We start from the raw sequence: 20,754 nt of genomic DNA on the forward strand, positions 1-20,754 counted from the left end.
CACATCATACACTTCAAATAGCTTACAATCTTGGGGCGCGTGGGTGGTGCAGTTGGTTAAATGTCCAGCTCTTGATTTCTGCTAAATTCATGACCTCATAGTTTGTGAGTTCTGGCCCTGCATTGGGTTCTGTGCTGATGGCACAGAGCCTGTTTGGGATCCTGTCCCTCCTTCTCTCTGCCCCTCTCCTGCTTGTGTGCATTCTCTCTCTCTCTCTCTCTCTCTCTCTCTCTCTCTCAAAATAAATAAATAAACTTAAAAAGATAGCTTACAATCTTATTTGTCCATTATATATCAGTGAAGTTGAAAAAGCATTATTTATTGAATTCTTTGGAGAATTATTTAAGGATAAAATTCCCAAATGTCTGCTACTTACTCTTAAATGATTCAGGAAAAGAAAGAAGTATAACAGAATGAGAAGGACAGAGGGAAACGATGAGGAGAGGGAATAAAAGGAGAAAGCAGGGTCACCTGGGTGGCTCAGTTGATCATCCGACTCTTGATTTTGGCTTAGGTCATGATCTCATGGTAGTGACCTCCAGCCCTGCCTTAGGCCCACCATGGAGTAGAACCTGCCTGGGATTCTCTCTTGTTCAACTCATTCTTGTTCTCTCTCTCTCTCTCTCTCTCTCTCTCTCTCTCAAAAATAAGCTTCAAAAAAAGAGAAAGCAAATATCAAAATGTTTACATTAGTTCTGAGTCATAGTCATATGGGTTTTCATTACACCATTCTTTCAACTTCCCTGTATGTTTGAAATTTTTCCAAAAAAAAAAAAAAAAAAGAAAGAAAGAAAGAAAGAAAGAAAGAAAGAAAGAAAATCTGGCTGAAGGGTAATTAACATAGTCAAGTTTAAACTGAGTATTCTATAATCTTATCCAAAGTTATTACATTTTATATGTTATTTTAGGTCATTCCTTCCCAACAATTTCAAGGTTTAATACATTCACTTTAGGCCAACGTGTTTTATTTTTTTAAGGTTTTTAAAGTTTATTTATTTATTTTGAGAGAGACAGAGACAGCCTGAGCTGAGTATGGGAGTGGGGGTGGGGGGGAGAAAGGCAGAGAGAGAGAGGAGACAGAGAATCCCAAGCCGGCTCCACACTGCCAGCGCAGAGCCCAATGCAGGGCTTGATCTCATGAAACTGTGAGACCATGACCTGAGCCAAAACCAAAAGTCAAATGGTTAACAGACTGAGCCACCCAGGCACCCCTATACCAGCTTGTTTTAAAGTTACAAAGTTAGAATGACTGGTTTACTCTAAGCAAACACACCAAGGACCATTTTTGATTGTGAACGTGATTGGAAAAGAAAATATCGTCAACAAAGAAAAATAAATGTTCCGGGTGATAAAGTTTTAGAAAACTCAAAGCTACCATATGTTAGCTATGAGCCCTCCGACATCTTATTCAGCCTCTTTGGTTTTCAGTGCCTTTATCTATGAAACAAGAATAGTAGAGACACTTACCTCATAGGGTTGTGGTGAAGATTAAAGTAAATAATCATTGTAAAATGCATAACTGTTTCTGACACAGTCATCCAAAATAATGATAGTGTACGATTGAAAAAAAAAACATATATATATGTATGTATGTATCTGGACAGAAGTTCTCCTTCTGCATTCTGCACAGCTCAGAATTAAATCTGTGATGTCATTCCCCCCAAATCAGGAAAATTACAAATTTATTTTAAAATTGCAAAGACCTGAATAGACGTATTACTTAGCATGAATATGGATTTATACTGTAACATTACATGTGATTATGTGGCTATATCATTTAGATTACCTAGATTTTAGGTTCTTGGAATTAAAGGTTGCTTTTGCTATATTTGTCATTTGTTTGCAATATTTCTACATCATATTGGTTTGATAGAGGATAGAAGGATAGGAATTTAGACAGTGGTTTCCCTGAAAATAACTTTTAAAATTTCTACTTAAAGAGAGACTTGAATTCTGCCTTAATCTCTGATGCATTTTGTTCTAAAGTTAAGCCCGATCCTCTATATCTGGAAATGCATTTGGTGGGGTAGGGGGAAGAAAGAAAGAAAAAACATTAACCGATTTTCTGCAAAGCATGTAGGAAGGAAAGCGGGCATCTTACTCCTCTTTGTCACTCCATGAAATGTTAAGAACAGACTTCGCTTAGTGTAAGCAGTTACTCACTTTTCTTCTAATGTAACATCGTGGTAATCTTAAGAAATAGAGTCCTTTTTGGTTTTGGTTCTCTTACTTCTTGAACACCTTCTTCCTTATCCTGTTTCATCTGCAGCAGATCTAAGGGGAGATAGTTTCTCTTTAAGAAACAAAGGTGAACTGAGTCCCCTCATGTAAAAGCCTGCAGAAGGCTTTTTGCACTCAGTGGAAGGTATGCCAAAGAATAAAATGAAAAACCTCTGCCATCTACCTAGCGCCTACACTCTCTGGAGCCAGCAGAAGAGCACAGCACCAGAGTTGAAGAGTCTACAGGGCACTACATTAGTGATAAAGCTGATTATAAATAATAATGACCTTAGTGGATGATGAGAAATGTGGTAAACTTTTTCTGAGCCAGACAAGATGATGTAGGGGATACAATATAAATGCATATAAAGTTTGTAAGGAAAGCAGATGCTGAGAAATTTTATTTCTCTCCCCAATAATTTAAATGGACAATGAATTTAGTAGGGTCTCAATAAATTTTTGTTCAATCAATAGACAAAAGGGTTTTAAAAACTGAGTTCCTAATGAAAGCCCATATTTTCATTTAATCCCAACTGTCTATTAAAACTGCATGTATTTCAAGAATAAGATCATATTCCTGATATCGGAACATAGAAAGGTTGTTCATCTGTTTAGAGTCAGAGAGATAGAAAGAAAACACGTATATAGAATTGCATGGAGCTCAACTTGCTGAAGAGTTGTCCCCCTTGGTTCCCATGGCAGGGTCTGGTGGTAGTGGGTAACAGATACTGAATTGAGACTCATTTTTATTTGTTCTCTTTGGTTTTGTGAGAAGGGAGACAGGGAGGAGAGGGCCCTAATGGGTACTTGCTAGGATTTGACTTTTTTAGTTAGTGATCATGTCACTAGCCCTTTGTTCTAAGGTCCTGCTTGTTTGTTTGCACTTTAAGTTACAGTACTTTCTTGGTTTTTGAACTAGTTTATTATACTGAATGTGGTAACTTTTGTGGCAGCATATTTAAAAGTCTAAAGTGACTTTCCAGGCAAAACGGTGTTTTCTATTGGTACTGCTGCTATATTTAGAACAACACCATGTAAACTTGGCCAGTTTTTAACCTCAGTTCCAAATTCCCAGGAATTCTAACTATGAGGGTCCCACATGCTTCCCCCTTGGGTCAGAGTTTCTCAAATGTGGCATTATTGACATACTGGGTCACATCATTTTTTTGCAGGATTGGTGTGTCCTGTGCATTATAGGCTGGATGGCAGCATCCCTGATCTCTACCCACTAGATGCCAGTAGCACCCACCCACCCCCTCAGTTGTGACAGTTAAAAACCAGTCTTGGAAAGTTTTCTGTCTTTGTTAGAAGAAAAATCAGAACCTTCTGAGTGAAAGGATTTTTTTATTTTTAGATGATAAGAAAATGTGTGTGTGTTCTTTAGCCAATCCAATAAGGATAAATCAGTTCTTCCCCAAAAAGTAAATGAGCAGTTCCACTTACAAAACATTTTTTCTACAATTTTTCCCTACCCCTCTCTCTTGTTCTCTCCCTCTCTCTGCACACATACAGGCATGCACATGCACACCTTAAATTAATAGACATTTTTTGCTAAAGATTACTCCAAATGTCTGAGCATTTGGCAATAGATGAATATTGAGGCATATTACATTTTTAATCTAGCTTGTAGGTCAATTTGATGTCATTGTGACATAATATTCAAAATGGGCTGGTTTTCTTCCCTAGGCTGTTTTAATTTTGTCACCCTGGTCTATTTGGGTCATTGTTACAGGAATCTGATTACTTCTTGGAAAACAAATTAGGCCATAGACTTTCTCGTGTGAATCTCTACTTTTGTCTCGCTTCTCGATTATTTTATTATTGGCTCCATTGCTTTTGATTGGAAAAGAAAGTCCAGTCAAGCTGCTAAGATTATCATTCCAGTGGGTGCCCTGGGCAGTGATTTCTGAACCATTCATTCCTTTGAAATTTTGTTCTCAGCTGGAGAAATGTCACAGTTGTCTTAGCTTTTGACTCTGACTTTTAGCAAGAGAAGCAAGGAATAGGAAATAACACTTTCTAGAAGAAACAATGAGCAGTTGTATGCACATCAGGCGACTTACTGCTGAAGATTTCAAAACATTAAAACATATTGATTAAGTTTCAACCTGTTGGGAAATTATTGCCATAACTTTCATTTTTCCCCTAGATTTGCTGAGGCTCAGAGCTGTATTTAACTTGCTGAATCTTGTATTTATGGCCAGAAAGAGACCTCAAGAGCCCCATTCCCCAGGTTCTTATTAGCCTTGACAATAGTGTGTTAAAATTGCAGACTCCTCAGAGTCCCAAAGAGATGCCTTTTCTTGCAATTTCTATGCAAAGTCTAAAACAATCTCTGTGTATATTTTGGCTTCTGAAATAGATTCTGAGGTAATATATCAGATTATATTGTCTTTGTGAAGACACTTTATTCTGTTTGTAGTTGCTAATCATTTTTCTATTTCCCTTCCTCTTTGCTATATTTATTTTGACATTAATGTTGGCTTTGACCTTAAAGGAAAAAAAAACTATCAGACATTTCCCAGATTTAGGTTTTTATTATAAACCACTTCATATTTTAAATGATATGTCTCAGGGGAGAAATGTATGAAGAATTGATGGAAGTTAGAAATTTTTAGTTAGTAATTATCACCTACCATTAGAAACAAGTGCAAATCACATGATGTCAAAGTAAATCTATCACATATCATAATCAAAGATGAATCAAAGTAATTACTAGCCAAACAGGGATTGCGTAGAACTTAAAACCAATTTGACTATACCACTGAATAAACACTTTAGTATTTTAATTTGCTCCTATTTTCATTTACTTCAGCAATATGCTTGCTAATATGACTGAGATGCACAATTGGTATTTAACCTGTTTTTGTCAGCACCTCACATGATCTGCATGAAGTATATGTGCTAAAGTCTCAGTAATAATGAGCCAGATGAAAACAACAGACGTGAAATTTATGCCATTTTACATCTTATGCCAAATTGCAACAATACCCAACAAAGTGAAGAAACAGGTTATCTTAGAGAAATTGGATCGAAAATACTTATAAAAACATGTTTTTTAAATTTAATTTTAGTTTTTAATATGAAATTTATTGTCAAATTTGTTTCCATACATCACCCGGTGCTCATCCCAACAGGTGCCCTCCTCAATGCCCATCACCCACTTTCCCCTCCCTCCCACCCCCCATCAACCCTCAGTTTATTCTCAGTAAAATACTTATAAAAACATGTTTAACCAACACAAAATTGCTCAAAAGTTAACTAAAGTTTGTAAAAGGTTTCATTATACTGATTCATCATCTTCCACTTTGTTTTATTGCTAATGACTATTGATCATAAATCTACTTGAGGCCTTATATCTGGTTTGGAATAACTGAGTCGGTAAAGGATATGAAAAGGTCTGGCAGGATGCATTTTACATGAGATCCTGCGTCCTTTTAGTGAGCTACTTTTCTGATTACTGAGTGAAGGATCATAAAAGTGTCCATTTTCCTTTTATTCCCCAAGGCCAGTACCAAAACCCTAAGATAACTTGAGTTGTTTTGACTGTGATGATACACATTTTTCCACAAAAGATAAGGTAACTGATAATGTGAGAAGCCCTAACTTTCTTTACCTTTGAATAGTAGGAGCATAAGAAAGATGGAATAATCCAGTTAAATATGAAAAGACTCTTTCCCCAAGAACTCTAGCTATTGGCTCATGAAGACAAACATTTACCTGGACTTTTGGCTCTTTGTCCAGTTTTATTTTCAGGTAGACATCGTTAATGTAGAATTAGATAAAATTATTTTCTAACTCATCAGTCTTTTTTTTTTCTTTCACACGTTTATAATTTACCCACACCTCATGATCACGATGCCTCCAGTTCTCTAAAATAGCTGCTTATTAGCCAATTGATCATGAGACCCTCAAAGGTAACAGAGCCCCCCATTTGGGATATTTTTTTAAGTATATTTTTATTTTCATTCCTCTGGTTCTGTTAGAAGCGTAAGCTAATGGAGGTCTACTTTCTAGCTCTTAGAACATATAGAACGTCATATCTGTGAGAGCCCTCAGAAGTCTGGACCAAGGCCCTGTTATACACATAAGAACACTAGGGCTCAGAAAGGAAAAATGTCATACTGTAGAACACCTGATTTTTATAGCAAGGTGAGGATTAGAACTTGAGATTTCTGATTCCCTAAATTCCCCTTGTCCCTTTCTCACATGGACTTACTAACTACTAGCTGCTATGTGGGTATAGAACTTTAAATTATCGCATGGGTGCCTTGATCACTGCCTTTCAATGAGTGACACAAGAGAGGAGTCTCCTTTCTCTCACATGGAGTGTTTTACATCCCTGACTCAGATTTGCTTAACTAAAGTCAAACTTAAATAAACAAATGTCTTCAGGGGCTAGTGGGTAACATATATGAGCAAAAGTGGGGTGGCACCATTTGGTAAGACGTTCTGTTTAAAAATGTTCTCATTCAAATACTAAAATCTCTGTTTTGCCAGTGGGTAACATATATGAGCAAAAGTGGGGTGGCACCATTTGGTAAAACGTTCTGTTTAAAAATGTTCTCATTCAAATACTAAAATCTCTGTTTTGCCAAACCAAGCCTGTCCACAGGCTACAACTTTGCAGCTCTTGTCTGCATCACCACATGGATAGGTAGTGAAGAACATTTTTTCAGTTATGTAAGCACAATCAACATTACAGTTACTTTTACCATATTTGGTGTCCCAAATACTGTGCCAAACCCTCTGCTTTGAATGCACTGGACTTCCAGTACTCAAGGAGAAGCATATCTTTGGGGATATAAAATGCCCCCACAGAGACCAGCTTTCGTCCAACTAGTCTCTCCAATGTCTAGACCTGCAAAAAATATACAAATGTATGTCTCATAAAATCCATAGGGGAAATGAGACTGCAGCCTGTAACCTTCCTGAGAGCAGCAAAAAACCCTAACAGACAAGCCAAATCACAGGGCAAATCCACCATATGTACTGAACAACGAGTGTAATTATGTTCTGTAGTTGAGGAATTACATAAATTGCCCATTGGGAAGGAAACCGTAATCTCTACCCCTCCCTTGAAATCTATAAACAGCTGTGTGAGTGTCTCTGTTTTTGAAAGGTTGAACACATTTGATCGGGGAACCAACTTGATTTCCTAATCAGGTTCAATATGAGCAGAGCCAGTTAGAGATGTGTGTGATTCTCCCAGTGTGCGTCTTTGATTCATGCGCTAATTATGTCGATCCTTTGGGGAACACAGCCACGAAGCTGGGTCCTCCTTGATTAATGCTGGCTGAGAGCCATGCAGCACGCAGCAGAGAGCAGTTCAGAATCTCTAGTCCCAGCTGAGAATATGGTCCCATTATCTCCCAGCTGCCTAAGCAATCCATAAGGGCCTGTTCTGCGTGGATGATCAGTGTAGTGGAAGCAGGGACTTGCTGAGAGCTGAAATCTCTGTTTGATTTGCTGTAACATGTAAAGCGAAACTGGGACATTTTACTTTACAGTCTGTAAGTACCAGGTTTTCTTCCCCCCTCTTTCTCCCTAAAGCTCCATGGGAATGTGACTTTGCAAGCTGCATTTGATTTGGTGTTGCTTCGCTCTTTGTTGAAACAAGCTGGTGAGACAGAGTGTCATCTGTTTAGAGCTTGCTGTTTCTGTCAGATCTCTTTTATAATTGATTCATACAGGAAAATAAGAGACCTTTCAGAATGCTTTTATAGAAGTTAAAAATTATTGGTTTTGTTTTTAATTTGGAAGCATGGGCACATTGTCTTTTGTGCTCAGGATGGTTAGAGCATATGTTTATCTTCTGTATCTCTGGCCATTGCAAGAAAAATGTAAGTAAAAGTAATGTGTATGTAAAGAGATCATCTTACGTGCACTTCTGTATCGAAGAGCATGTGTCAGTATTTGCAGAATTTGTTTAAGAGTTTATTTTGTGGCTCTCTGCTGCCACTAAGAAAGGCAGAAACAGGAAAGTTTCTCTTGTTTTTCAGTTGCATGCTGTTTAGAAACTTTGCCAGGGGTGAGGGGGGGGTGGGAGTAAGTATTAGGAATATTTGCAAATATAAACTCTACATCTCCTTTTTCATGCTTAAAGTCTGTGTTTCAAAATAAGAGTCTATTTCTTAGCTCTATTTTGTGTTTGTGCCACTTTTTGTGAAGTAATGTTAATTAAAAAAAAGCCAAAAAATATCATTTCAAATCTCAGTTCATTTATATTTCATGTGTCTCCCAATGCAGTCTATCAAATTAATACTTGTTATCCATGCAAGATGAATTGATCATAAAAAATGATATTAGAAATTAATATTGTTGATAATGTTTGCATGGTGTCTCTCAAATGATCAATGGCTTAGTGAAATTAAAGATTGTTATCACTATGGAAAGGGGTATGTGGTTATTTTTTTTTCCAGGTTTCCCTAACCTAAATATAAATCACACTTTTCTTCCTGGATTGAACATAGAACAATTGAATATAAGAGGCTTGAACAGTTTGAACCAATAGCCAGAGCTGAGGTGGACCAAAATGAACTTGAAATCATTCATAGTTGAAAAGGGGAATCAGAGTGCCCTCAGTGAGCTTGAGACCATCGAACTAGAGGATCCCATAATTTCCAGAGTGAAAATACAATTTTCATGAATAGACAGTAGGTCCCAAAGCAGAGGAAAACCACAGGCTGTGAAGTATAAAAGTGTCTCACTGGTGGGGACAGAGTATGCTCTCATTAGACTTGCTTGATAGGAACAATGCAAGAGAGAAAAGACGCAAAATAGATGGTTGTCTATGTGAGGTCAGACATTTTCAGGGCTTGAGGTTTGGAGGGAAAAAGTAACAAGCTAATAGAGAACGCTTAACATCTGGCCAGATGGAGCAAAAGCAGAATGGCTGTGTTACCTCTGGGTAGCGAACAATCCCAGGGCTGTCCTTGCAGAGAAGTCTGTTTCTGGAAAAAAGCAAGTGTGTTTAAGGATGTTCAAACACTGAAATCTGAAATGAAGGCAAGTAGTTTTGATGGTCATGTTTCCCCTAAACAAAAGAATGGCTTCATGTCTTCTTCCAAAACCAAGCTGACGTTTAAGCGATGGTTCCTGAGGAAGCTTCAGCTATATTTGGAAAAATAAAAATGTTGGTGTTTTCTAACTAGTACAAGTATATGATCTTGCAGAGATGTTAACTTGTTTAAAATGACAAGAGACGGTAGTCTTGAATTCTATTTTTTTTTAGATAGTAGGAATTTTCCCCCTTTTACAGGAGTATTTTACTGAAGTAGTTTAAATTTGATTTTTTATTTTCCATTCAGACATTTAGAAACTTCATCTCCTATGATAAACATTTTTATGGCTGGTCACTACAAAGCTGTAAGAGGTATTTGCAAGATTTATAGTGTGCTCCTCTTACTTTAGAAACGTTTTGATTATTTGCTAAAAATTAGGACACTCTCTCCCCAGTTGTGCTTAATCTGTAGAAAAGGGATTGGATGCTCCAGGGGTAGTTTAGGGTCTGGTCACTTGACAGATGGGGAAGCCAGATGGATGTCACATATACCTTGTAAGAGGTGATTTTAAAGCCATGGTGATTTATTTGGTCTTTAAAATGAATGTAAAGTGTTATAAAAGATAATAAAGGAAAAAAAGTCTTATGTCTCTGTATGTGTTTGCATGTGTGCAAATCTACTCATCACCCTGGTAGGTGGTTTCTATGCTCTTCTGACTACGGTAACCCCTCAGCATCGAGAAGGTGCTGATGTTGAACAAAGTGGAAAGAATCCTGACAAGGGACACATCAGTAGAGAGTAAAGCCCTTAGCAGGGTGTGCTTTGGGCCCTTGGCAAATGTTTTGTCTGTGCCCAGAGGTGCAGGGCTAAGCGCAAAGAGAACTTCACAACATCCTCAGCACACTTGTAATCATGTCCTGTTTGCACACAAACTGCACTCCAGCCTTCCTTGACAGGGTGGATCAGCAACTGTGAGGTGTGGAAGAGACCTCTGTAAACTCCCTCTACAATAACTTCAAAGTGAATATGATGGAACAAAAACTGAATTTAATAATCCTGAAAATTTTGACTGATTTTAAATGTTAACAAGCCTTGACTACTATGCATTGTCAAAGTATCCACTCAATGGATTATCCGTAATAACAGTTGAAGCTTGAGTTAAGCTTTTTCAAATTGCTGTGCAAGCTCTAATAAGCCACTTTACCTCTCTGTGCCTCAGTATTCCCCCTGTAAGATGAGGTTTGATTTATTATTTATTTATTTAATGTTTTATTTTTTTTTGAGAGAGAGAGAAAGAGAGAGTGAGAGAAAGGCAGAATACGAGCAGGGGAGGGGCACAAAGAGAGGGAGAAAAGAATCCAAAGCAGGCTCTAGGCTCTGAACTGTTAGCACAGAGCCCGACACAGGGCTCAAACTCGTGAACCTGAGATCCGGACCTGAGCTGACATCAGTCACTCAACCATCTGAACCACCCAGGCACCCCAAATGAGGTCTGATTTTTAAGATGACTTTCGGGGTTACGAAAGTCTATGATCTCATGACACTTCATTCTAATCTCTCCCTCACTCCTGGAAAGCCCTTCAAATTGCCCAGGGACTGAGTGAAATGTGATATAATTGTCATCTGAAGCAAAATGTTACTGGGATTCTTTCCTTTCTTCCTTTCCTTTCCCTCTTCTCCTGTCCTTATTCCCTTCCTTTCTTCCTTCCTTTTTTCTTCTTTCACTCTATCAGTACTCCCTCCCTTTCCACTCTGTCCTAGTTCCCCTCTCCCTGTTTTTTTATTAGCGAGTTGTTCTAAAATCAAACAGAAACAAAGCTGGGAATGTCTGTTCTTGTGACTAATCTGTTTGTTTGCCATCTACTCTTATGATAGATCATCGAGGTATAAGGTGTATAATGGTGTCCTGCTCTGCTGTGTATTAACAATTACTCGTAGGCATGTGTATACAGACAGGACCTGAAAGTTATGGATGTGTATATTTGGGTGTATAGATTGCCCATATTAACTTTTAAAGTAAGAGAATAATTTATCTTATATTCCAAATTGAAGTTGATAAAACAGGATTTATCCAAATGTGTTAAGCTAACAACATTTAATTTAGAAATAAAACAAAATTTTCACAATTGAATGTACACTTTCATGTAGCAGGATACTAAAGAGCTTGATTTAAAAAAAAAAGAAGAAAAAATTTGAACTGAAGGATTTAATTTTTCCCCAAGAAATGACAGTCTTGTTTAACAACATGGAAAAGAAAAGCCATAAATGATTTCATTAATAAATAGAGTTGACCCTTGAACAACCCAAGTGTTAGGGGCTCTGACCTCCTCCTGCGCAGTCAAAAATCCACATATAACTTTTGACTCCCCAAAAACTTAACTAATTGTCTGCTCTTGACCAGAAGCCTTATTGATACATCAATATTTCATTAACACATATTTTATTTTACAGGTATTATATACTGTATTCTTACAATAAAGTAAGCTAGAGAAAATAATAGTTGTTAAGAAAATCATAAGGAAGAGAAAATACATTTACAGTACTATACTGTATTTATAAAAAAATAATAATAAAAACACATATAAGGGGACCCATGTAGTTCAAGCCCATGTTGTTTAAGGAACAACTGTATATAACTGAGAAACATAATCAAGTGAGCAACTTTGTGGAATTTAAGTCAGGTAAAAAAAAAAAATTCGTGCAAAATTTTCTTGATGATACTTTTTTCTGTAAACTCAGACTGTTTATTGCTGGTAAGACTCTCAGTTAACAACAACAATCTGTGAAGTTACTAAACTTGCCACTAATGATCCTGGGGCTTCTTGATGTGCTCAAACCAAATTGTGAATAAATTTCCTTTGTGGATCTTTACTACAAATATGAGAAGTACTACAAATATCAATTCAGAAATTAATTTAGCTTCAAGGATGGCAGTATTTTTGGGTTTTTTTTTTCACTATTTCACTGTGAAATGAACTAAAAATACACATTAGTTGGATAGCTGAGTGGCACAAAATAATTGCAGACTAATATTCTTCTTAACAGTGGACAGTATTTATATATATTTTTAACAACTAGTGTACTTGAAGATGCATGGTAAGTGCCCATTTAATGACAGTAATAGCTTGGATTGGCTCCACTTCTTATTCCAGAAAAGAGTAGTGTTATGACAGCTTTTAAATGTAACTTGGAATGTTACTTTTTCTCTCAAATTTTACCATTAGGAAATCCTGGTATATGTGGCTTTCTATTCTCGAGTTTGAATATTAATGTTGCTCCTTATTGAACTTGTAGACTGTGTTTGATGTGATCCATGCAGAGTATAAAATTAATTTTCCAAATCTCTTAATATTGGGTAGATATCCTGGCTTTTGAGGCAGCAGGCCTTGTGGTAAGTAGAATCAGTAATGTGAAACCATTCCTCTGTTTTATAGTCGTGCATCCTTCCATGACCAAAATGATTTGTACTTATGGGCTATTTCTATGCAAAAAATTTAAGGGTGACAGATATGTTTGATAATTTGTGGCTTTCAAACACTTGAATATAAAGTTACCAGGTGGCTCCAGGGGCACTGCTTTTGGTTTTTAAACCAGAGCTTCTGATGACTTGAGATGTTCAATTCAATATCACTTAGTTAATAGCTCCAGTGGTTTATCAGACTGTTTTATTGTGTAGTTAAAAAGGTAGAGTTATAAATCGGATTTAGACATGGCTCTGGGTTTTGTACATGGTTTCACATGTCTTCACCTATCTTCCAGAGTAGGAATAAGAGTCCTTCTGCATATTAGCGTGAAATTTCTCTGTTGTTTCAAGGAAGGAACAGGATGATTTAATACAGAGAGGAGCTATTCAGAAAAAAAACTGCAAAGGAATAAAGTATTTCTATGGTTAGATATAAAATGCACAGCTACAGATTCTGAGGATATGACAGAATTTAGAGATGCTGCCTGTGCCAGGCAGTTGGCAAAGGGGACTAAAGGAGACAGATTTAAGTCTTGCCAGAAGGAAACCCTATATCAAGGGATAGGAATTTGAGTTCTCTGGGGAAAAAAAAAATGTAAATAGGGAAATAGAGGAATGAGCGTATTATAGTTGAAAGAGACCTGGCTTTCCTATAAAGGAAAATGCTACAAGTGAGTGAAACCTACCAAGTTTAAGGACACTGGGTCTAATTTCAAGATAGTTGGCATAAGTATTGTTACGTTACTGTGCAGATGTTTAAGAAATTTAAATCAATGAAGAGATAGAGGGAAGAAGGAGTGCTCTTAGCTTTTAATGTACCGGCACAGCAAGATTTAAAAATATAATGATCTTAAATGAAGTGGGTATTATGATACCAGAGGACTGTCTTAGTTTAATGAAGATTTTTGGAGGACTATATATGGATATTCTGTTTAGTATGGTAGATGTTGGCACACAAGTGTATACAAGTGTAGCTGTTGGTATACTTGCTAGTGAATTTCCTTGATCCTTCTCCCAATGTCTGTGTTTATGATCTCCCCCTCCCAAAATGCGCTTACATACCATTTATTGTGTTACCCCAAACATCTCAGGACATGCAGTAGATGCCTGAATCCCAGAAGGTTGGTTTTGTTAAATCCGCTTGGTGGCTCAGGAGATAAATGTAAATGTAGGGTGTACTACTCCACAGTAATGAATGACTTCTTGAAATTATTCGACTTCACTTTTCTTCAACCGAGCATCATATTGAAAGTAAAATGTTTAGGTTTCCCCAACATTCAGGTAAATACCTTTATCTACTGGACATGACCCTCTAAGTGAGTCATTTCACTTATTTCCCATGGTCATTTGCAAGAACTTTACTTCCAAGCTGCTTAGAATTCATTGCATTCGTGCACCTTTCAGACTGGGAGAGTTGCTCACACATAGGCATCATGTTTGATGCCAGAGGGGGAAACAACCACTATCTCCCAGAAAAGAACAAATTATGTGTTCAAACATGGTCTCTCGCGTCTTTATGATGTGTGTGTTAAGTGTGAATCTGATAATTTAAGGTGTGTGTCTCTTCCTCCTATCCAGCTGTCTGGCTGTGTGCTCAAATTTAGTAGCAAATTTAGACTGACGCTTTTCTTCCCTTGAGTTCACCCTCTACCTCTCCCTGCAGGAATCCACAAGGGTATTCAGTTGATTGCTGTTGTTAACCTCTATTGTAGTATTACATTTCTTGCTGTAAGTACCTTTTGCAGCATGTGAGTAAATTTAAGAGATGTGAAACTTTAAAAATGACTTTACTTTTAAAACATCTTACTGAAATTATTAGGAGAAAAACAGTTTTTCAGGCTAACTGGTTGTGTGTGTATGTGTGTGTGTGTGTGTGTGTGTGTATCTAAGCTAAAATCTTTGCAAATCTTTATGTTCATCAAGAACCATGGTTGAATGATAACATTGGTTATAGTGGTGTTTTTTCCAAGTCATTTTCATATCATGTGAATAATATTCAGGATGTTTGTGTAAAGTGATGGAGTAAAATATTTCACCTGAGTAACGTTTTTGAGTTTGTACATAGCAGTTTTCAATCTCCAAGTAATCTGTCAGGTAGAGACAGGAACATGTTTGAAAGTCTGGTGAAGGCTCTGACAATTCCTCTAAAGTAACTGTTTTAATAAACTTTAGAGTTCACTTGGGAGTTTTTCCCAAAGTGTGCAACAAATACTTCTGGTAGAATATGTGATGACTTTAAGTACAAACTATGTAACTAGTAAATAAAATACATTATTTTACAAATACAGTTGCTTAGGACAAGGCTAAGGTATTAACTTTTTTTTGATAAGCAGTTTTAGAAGTCATTCTTGAATGTAGCAGGAGTTGTCTCATGCAAGTGACAGTACTGTAGGTTATTTCCTGTGTGCTCGAGAATGGCCAGCCTAGCAAACCAAGGAGACAGGGACATGAAAGCATGGAATTCCTGGTCTGGAAGTTATCTACAGATTGTCTCAACTGACTCTATTCTACTGGTCTTGGAGGCTTACTGAAGATAGAATGGCTGTCTAGTAGTATGACTAGGAATGGATCCTAGTGTTTCCAGAGCCCCATATGGTGCTCTTTCCCTGATAAGAGATTCACTCTTGAGTTATTCTTAAGATTTTATGCACATTCAACAATGTTAGAACTCTGAGAGCCAGAGAATCCAAAAGTAAAGGCCTGTAGAAGCCAGATAGAAAACATGAATGAGTGGAGTAGACCAGGTGTCAGAAGACAGGGAATCCACCGGGTCATTTCAGAATAGCACCTAAGTGTCTCTCCTAAATGCTATCATTATTTAGGATCGTGGGCCCAGTGTTGCCACATGTCACAAATTTTAAATATTACTACTTATTTTTGAAACATTTGAAGCCAAAACATATATCACACCCATATCTGTCCAGTTTACATACTTTATTATAAGCCATTTGAAAGACTACTCACTGATGGGGGAGAAAACATAGGCTTTTACAACATGAGGTGGCATGTAGTCTACCTAAAAGATGAAAAGTGCACTTGGCAATATATGTGTGTACTTGTAGGGAGGAACTGAAGGGGAGAATGGAGCAAAGCACATTGACATTTCTGGAAAGCTTGTTTTAAACTCTACAAATGCTCATGAACTGTCCATTAGTAGGGGTCGGATTTAAGAACTCCTCTTTGGGGTGCCTCGGTGGCTCAGTCGGTTAAGTGTCCACCTTCGGCTCAAGTCATGTTCTCACAGTCCGTGGGTTTGAGCCCCGTGTCCGGCTGTATGCTGACAGCTCAGAGCCTGGAGCCTGCTTTGGCTTGTGCTTTGCCTCTCTCTCAAAAATAAATAAACATTGGGGAAAAAAAAAAAAAAGAACTCCTGTTTTACAGGTAAAAGGATGAGTAAATCACACAGAATTCAATACATAAATACATTTTGCTATACCTGAGTAATTTGGTTTAGTATACTACAATTACAGTTTTTGGTTTAATTAACTTGTAGTATTTTTATTTGAATTGGGCACTAACATTACCGCACAATTTATACCGCTTTAAAAGGAATAAGCTGGGGCGCCTGGGTGGCTCGGTCGGTTACGTGTCCGACTTCGGCTCAGGTCATGATCTCACGGTCCGTGAGTTCGAGCCCCGCGTCGGGCTCTGGGCTGATGGCTCGGAGCCTGGAGCCTGCTTCCAATTCTGTGTCCTCCTCTCTCTCTGCCCCTCCCTCGTTCATGCTCTGTCTCTCTCTGTCTCAAAAATAAATAAATGTTAAAAAAAAATTTTTTTTAAAAATAAAAGGAGTAAGTTGATTATTTATTTTCATTTTTTAAGGTTATTTATTTATTTTGAGAGAGAGAGCAGAGGAGGGGCAGAGAGAGCAGGAGAAAGAAAAAATCCCAGGCCCCACACCTCCAGGGCAGAGCCTGACACAGTGCTCGAACTCACGAACCGTGAGATCTTAACCTGAGTCAAAACTAAGAGTCAGATGCTTAACCGACTGAGGAACCCAGGCACCCTTTTTTTTTATTATTAAATTTAACTTTTCTATAGAGTCTGGCTGAGCATGTATCTAATCAGACACGAGGAAATCTGCTGATGTTTTCATCACATTTGAGGGACAAAAAGAAGATGGTCTCATTTCCGGTTGTTTTGACTTCAAGACACAGCCTATATGCTATTTAGTTTCACAGAAGGTACTTTAGAAGTTGTATCAGTAAAGGAGCAAGGAGTACATGCTGTGATGCATAGGTATAGGCATTTTCCTAGGAGACCTGTGCAGCAAACAGCATTACCAGATTGGGTCCACCTTCACGAATGCTGGCCTATATCCATTCATTCACTTAGAAATTATATATTAAATGTCAACCATTTATCTAACCTTCTTCTAGGGTGTAGAGATACAGCAGTAAACAAAACAACCAAAAAAATTTTGCCTTTATCAAACTAAATGCATTGTAATTGGGCATATATCGGTGAAGAAGAGGGAAGGGCATGTTCTGTCGGCCACCCTGGGGTATAGAGCAGCTCTGCTATCTTTCCATCTCCATTGCTTCCTTTAGCTCCAATGGCTCTTGTCTCCAGCTAAAAGTCATGTGTTCTTTAAGTTGATCCTATATAGACCATATAAAGGAGATGAACAAAACAATTTTCCAGATATTTTTGTGGACCCAGAATTATCTTGGCCTAAAATAGCCAATTTTTTGTTTGGTTGCTTGTTTGGTCATGACTAGGTTTTTGTGATTAAACCACTGGTTTAGCACGGCAGCCCTCCCCTTCTTTTCGCTTCTCTGAAAAAAATTGGACCTCTGTCTACCCAACAGGTCATTCACAGATGTTTTCCTTTCCACTTGCCTAAAAGATTGAGTTGAACGAGCTAATTTGAAACCTATTTATAAACCTGTTGATACACCTAGTTAGGGGTATAACTGTCCCTCCCTTGGATGTGTTCTCAAGTAGAGTTGAATTCTTATGTGGGGAAGCATTTTGAGCTTTTTGGAACAAGGTGTTTTATAACTGCAAAGTGCTGTTAGTATTAAAGATAATAATTTGGAAGTAAATATTAGGGCAACTAAGTGCCAAGGGGCTCTTAGTACACTCTTTCATTTCAATGTGTAAAAAGAAAATTGGTACTAAAATTATAGTGTCTGTCTGCCTTGCAATTTTTTTTCCCAAAGGCTATTGACTTTTCTCTCCCTTCTAACTTCCCTTTGGGCTACACAGGAGCTTACCTGAGTTCTGAAGTAGCCAATTAGAGGTATTTACTGAGTAGATGACAGTTTGGCCTTTTTTTTTTTTTTTTTTTTTTTTTTTTTTTTTTCTGATTTCTGAGGTCTGAGAACTGTGAGGTGAGTAATTGGGTGGGATGTCATTTTTTTCAGAGGCATAAAAGTGGTAGTGCTTCGTACTGCAGAGAGTTTGGTTCTGAGGTTTGGTGAAGTGGTCCTGATCCCCTCCCAGGAAGTAATGGGAGGGATGATTGTTAATGCTCAGAGCCTTCAGACTCCATGGCTTTCCGGCTTCATTCCCTCAATTAACCACAGAGCACTCAAAGGTTTACTTCACCATTAGTGGGCAGGCAAATCATCTGTTGACATAACTGGATTTGGTAAGCGTATGGTTTGCCAAAGCAGCTATTATATATATTGGCTAGTTCAAAATGCATCACCTTGCCTACCATCACAAGAGAAGCTCTTGGCCTTTTCATAGTCTAGAAATAACTTTCTTTTTTTCTTAATCATTACATGTTTAATGTTTTCCGTGTTTTTAAAAGAATCCCATTATAGTTAATATACAGTGTTACAATTTATTTTCAGCTCTACAATCTAGTGATTCAATAATCCTATACATTGTGCTTATCATGATAAGTGTACTCTTAAGCCCCTTCACCTATTTCACCCATCCCCTTACTCACCACTCCTGTGGTAACCATCAGTTTGTAGCAACATCACCTTCTTGTGCAGAGTTCCAGCATGCCTCAGCATTAAATTGATATACTATTTTAATGTTAAAGATCTGTATTCAGTATTAACAAGGTTGTTGCATTTTCCACAGAGATGCTAACAAATGATGCAGTCTTAAATATCAATTGATTTAGAATACCTCTTAACCTGACATCAATATGAAGGCTTTAGCAAAGCTCTCACAGGAGAAATCTGTTGTGTTGAAATTTTAATTAATTTAGTAATACAACATGTATTTTGTTATATTACATTTCTTTTCTTGTGTTAATGTTACTTAATAGATATTGGTAATAAGAAATATATTATTTCAGTGTCCAAGAGTTCAAATAGTAAATAATGTCACTGGTGGGAAAATGCTCAACAGTGCTTCCGAAATACTAACAGATTCTGATTTAGTAGGACAGCACTGAGGCTTGTCACAAGCCTCTGTATAAATACAGAGACTGTATTTATAATTAGCTCTAAGATGATGTTCATGTTGGGGATCTGAATCACATTGGAGAAATAAGAGTAAAGACCACTTTGAATTCCTTCTTCACACATTGAATTTTATACGGAATTCTTTCTTGGGTATCTTTTTTCAAAAACTTATTCTCACTGTATTGTTATTTGAAATCTGAAAAGGAAATAAACTAGATCAACAATTCTATCAGCCTGTCAAGTTAAAAGTTGGTGTCTGATTTTATATTTTCACTGTTTTATGCCTTCAGTCTTTTGTCTTCTGTCCTAAATTGATCTGGTAGATCTTTCCCTGACACCCGACTCTTGTGGTTAGTTATATAAAGACATGTGAAGTAAAAAACTTTTAATGTTGAAATTAGGATAAATGTTTTTTTTCCAGAATTAGAGGAATTGAGATTTACACTAGAGATAGGACAGATAAGTTCCATATGGAACATTCTGAAGTATTATGAATGATACTATTGTTTTTTTGTTTCTCTTTTATCTTATAGTTTATGAAAGTGAAATGTGGCTTTTCTAATATATGCATGCTCTAGTTTCCTATACAGTGTTTATTTCCCCTTGGTAGCATTGCATATTATGTTGCTGCTAGTTGTGACAACTGTTGGGGACGTGAAAGTCCTTTCTTTTTTAAACTTTTCTCCATTTGTGACATGTTGACAGCTGTCATGGGAATGGGGAAAGATAGAGCAATTTTTCAGAGTCCGTGTGACTCTGAAATGAAAGTACATTTATTGCTGTAACTTAATGAAAGTTGCTTCATTGTGACATGTGTCAGAGTCTTTGTGATGCAAGTGTGGAAGGATCTTTTCTGAAAGATTTATGCCTCAAGTCTGGATTTGAGCTGAAAGGACACGACCTTGGCTTTGAACTTACAGAAAGCCACCCCCTATAATAAAATCCAGAGTCAGTAGGAAGAGTCAGGAAGGGAACAGCGAGTAAGTAAACAACGGCACAGAGATTCTGTCTAAGAGGTGCATTTATCATGAACAGTGTATATTTCTTTAGCTTTATTTTACCCAGAATCCTTAGAAAATATGTGGATATTTAGGTTGTCATCTGGGTACTTAGAAATCAAGATGAACGCCTGCCTTCTTTAATTTTCATCAAAACAGTCCTTATTTTATAAATAAATATCCATTAACATATATTTCCTCATTTTGAAAGATTTCTGTCACAGTGCCATAGTACCCACTATAAGTTTGGGACATTGTTGAAAACATTGTGAAAATTAAAAAAAAAGAAAAATTCTCAAACATTTATTAAAGAGCTTTTTTGAACTATTTATTCTTAATATAATTAACACATTTTATGAATCTTTCAGTGTTTTCAGTATATTCAGAGTTGTGCATCCATTACCACAAACAATTTTAGATTATATACATCATTTTCAAAAGAAACCTGGTACCTATTAGCAGCCCTTTCTGTTTTCTCCTAAACCTTCCACCAACCATAGAAAAACACTCATCTACCTTTTATCTCTGAGGACTTACTTCTCCTGAATATTTCCTATAAATGGAATTGTTTTATATATGATCTCATAGGTGAACTTTCCCCTTTCACTTAGCATCATGTTTTCAGGGTTTATCCATGTTTATATATATTTCAAGTATGTATCAGTACTTCATTATTTTTTATTGCCAAATAATATTCC

At 37.1% G+C, this 20,754-nt stretch overlaps 1 protein-coding gene across 7 annotated transcripts in view; it reads left to right on the plus strand.

Moving 5' to 3' along the window:
* The window catches only part of CNTN4 (contactin 4), an 893,585-nt gene that overhangs the window by 377,678 nt on the left and 495,153 nt on the right, over positions 1 to 20,754 (plus strand). The window contains exon 1 of one of the 7 annotated variants that reach the window (XM_042930001.1): positions 19,990 to 20,038. The exons of the other annotated variants lie outside the window; for them this stretch is intronic. The gene's annotated coding sequence lies outside the window, so the exon portion shown is untranslated. Of the gene's footprint in view, positions 1 to 19,989; positions 20,039 to 20,754 lie in introns of those variants that run through there. 7 annotated transcript variants of the gene reach the window in all.

The sequence above is a fragment of the Panthera leo genome, chromosome A2, assembly GCF_018350215.1.
Source record: "Panthera leo isolate Ple1 chromosome A2, P.leo_Ple1_pat1.1, whole genome shotgun sequence".
NCBI lineage: Eukaryota > Metazoa > Chordata > Mammalia > Carnivora > Felidae > Panthera > Panthera leo.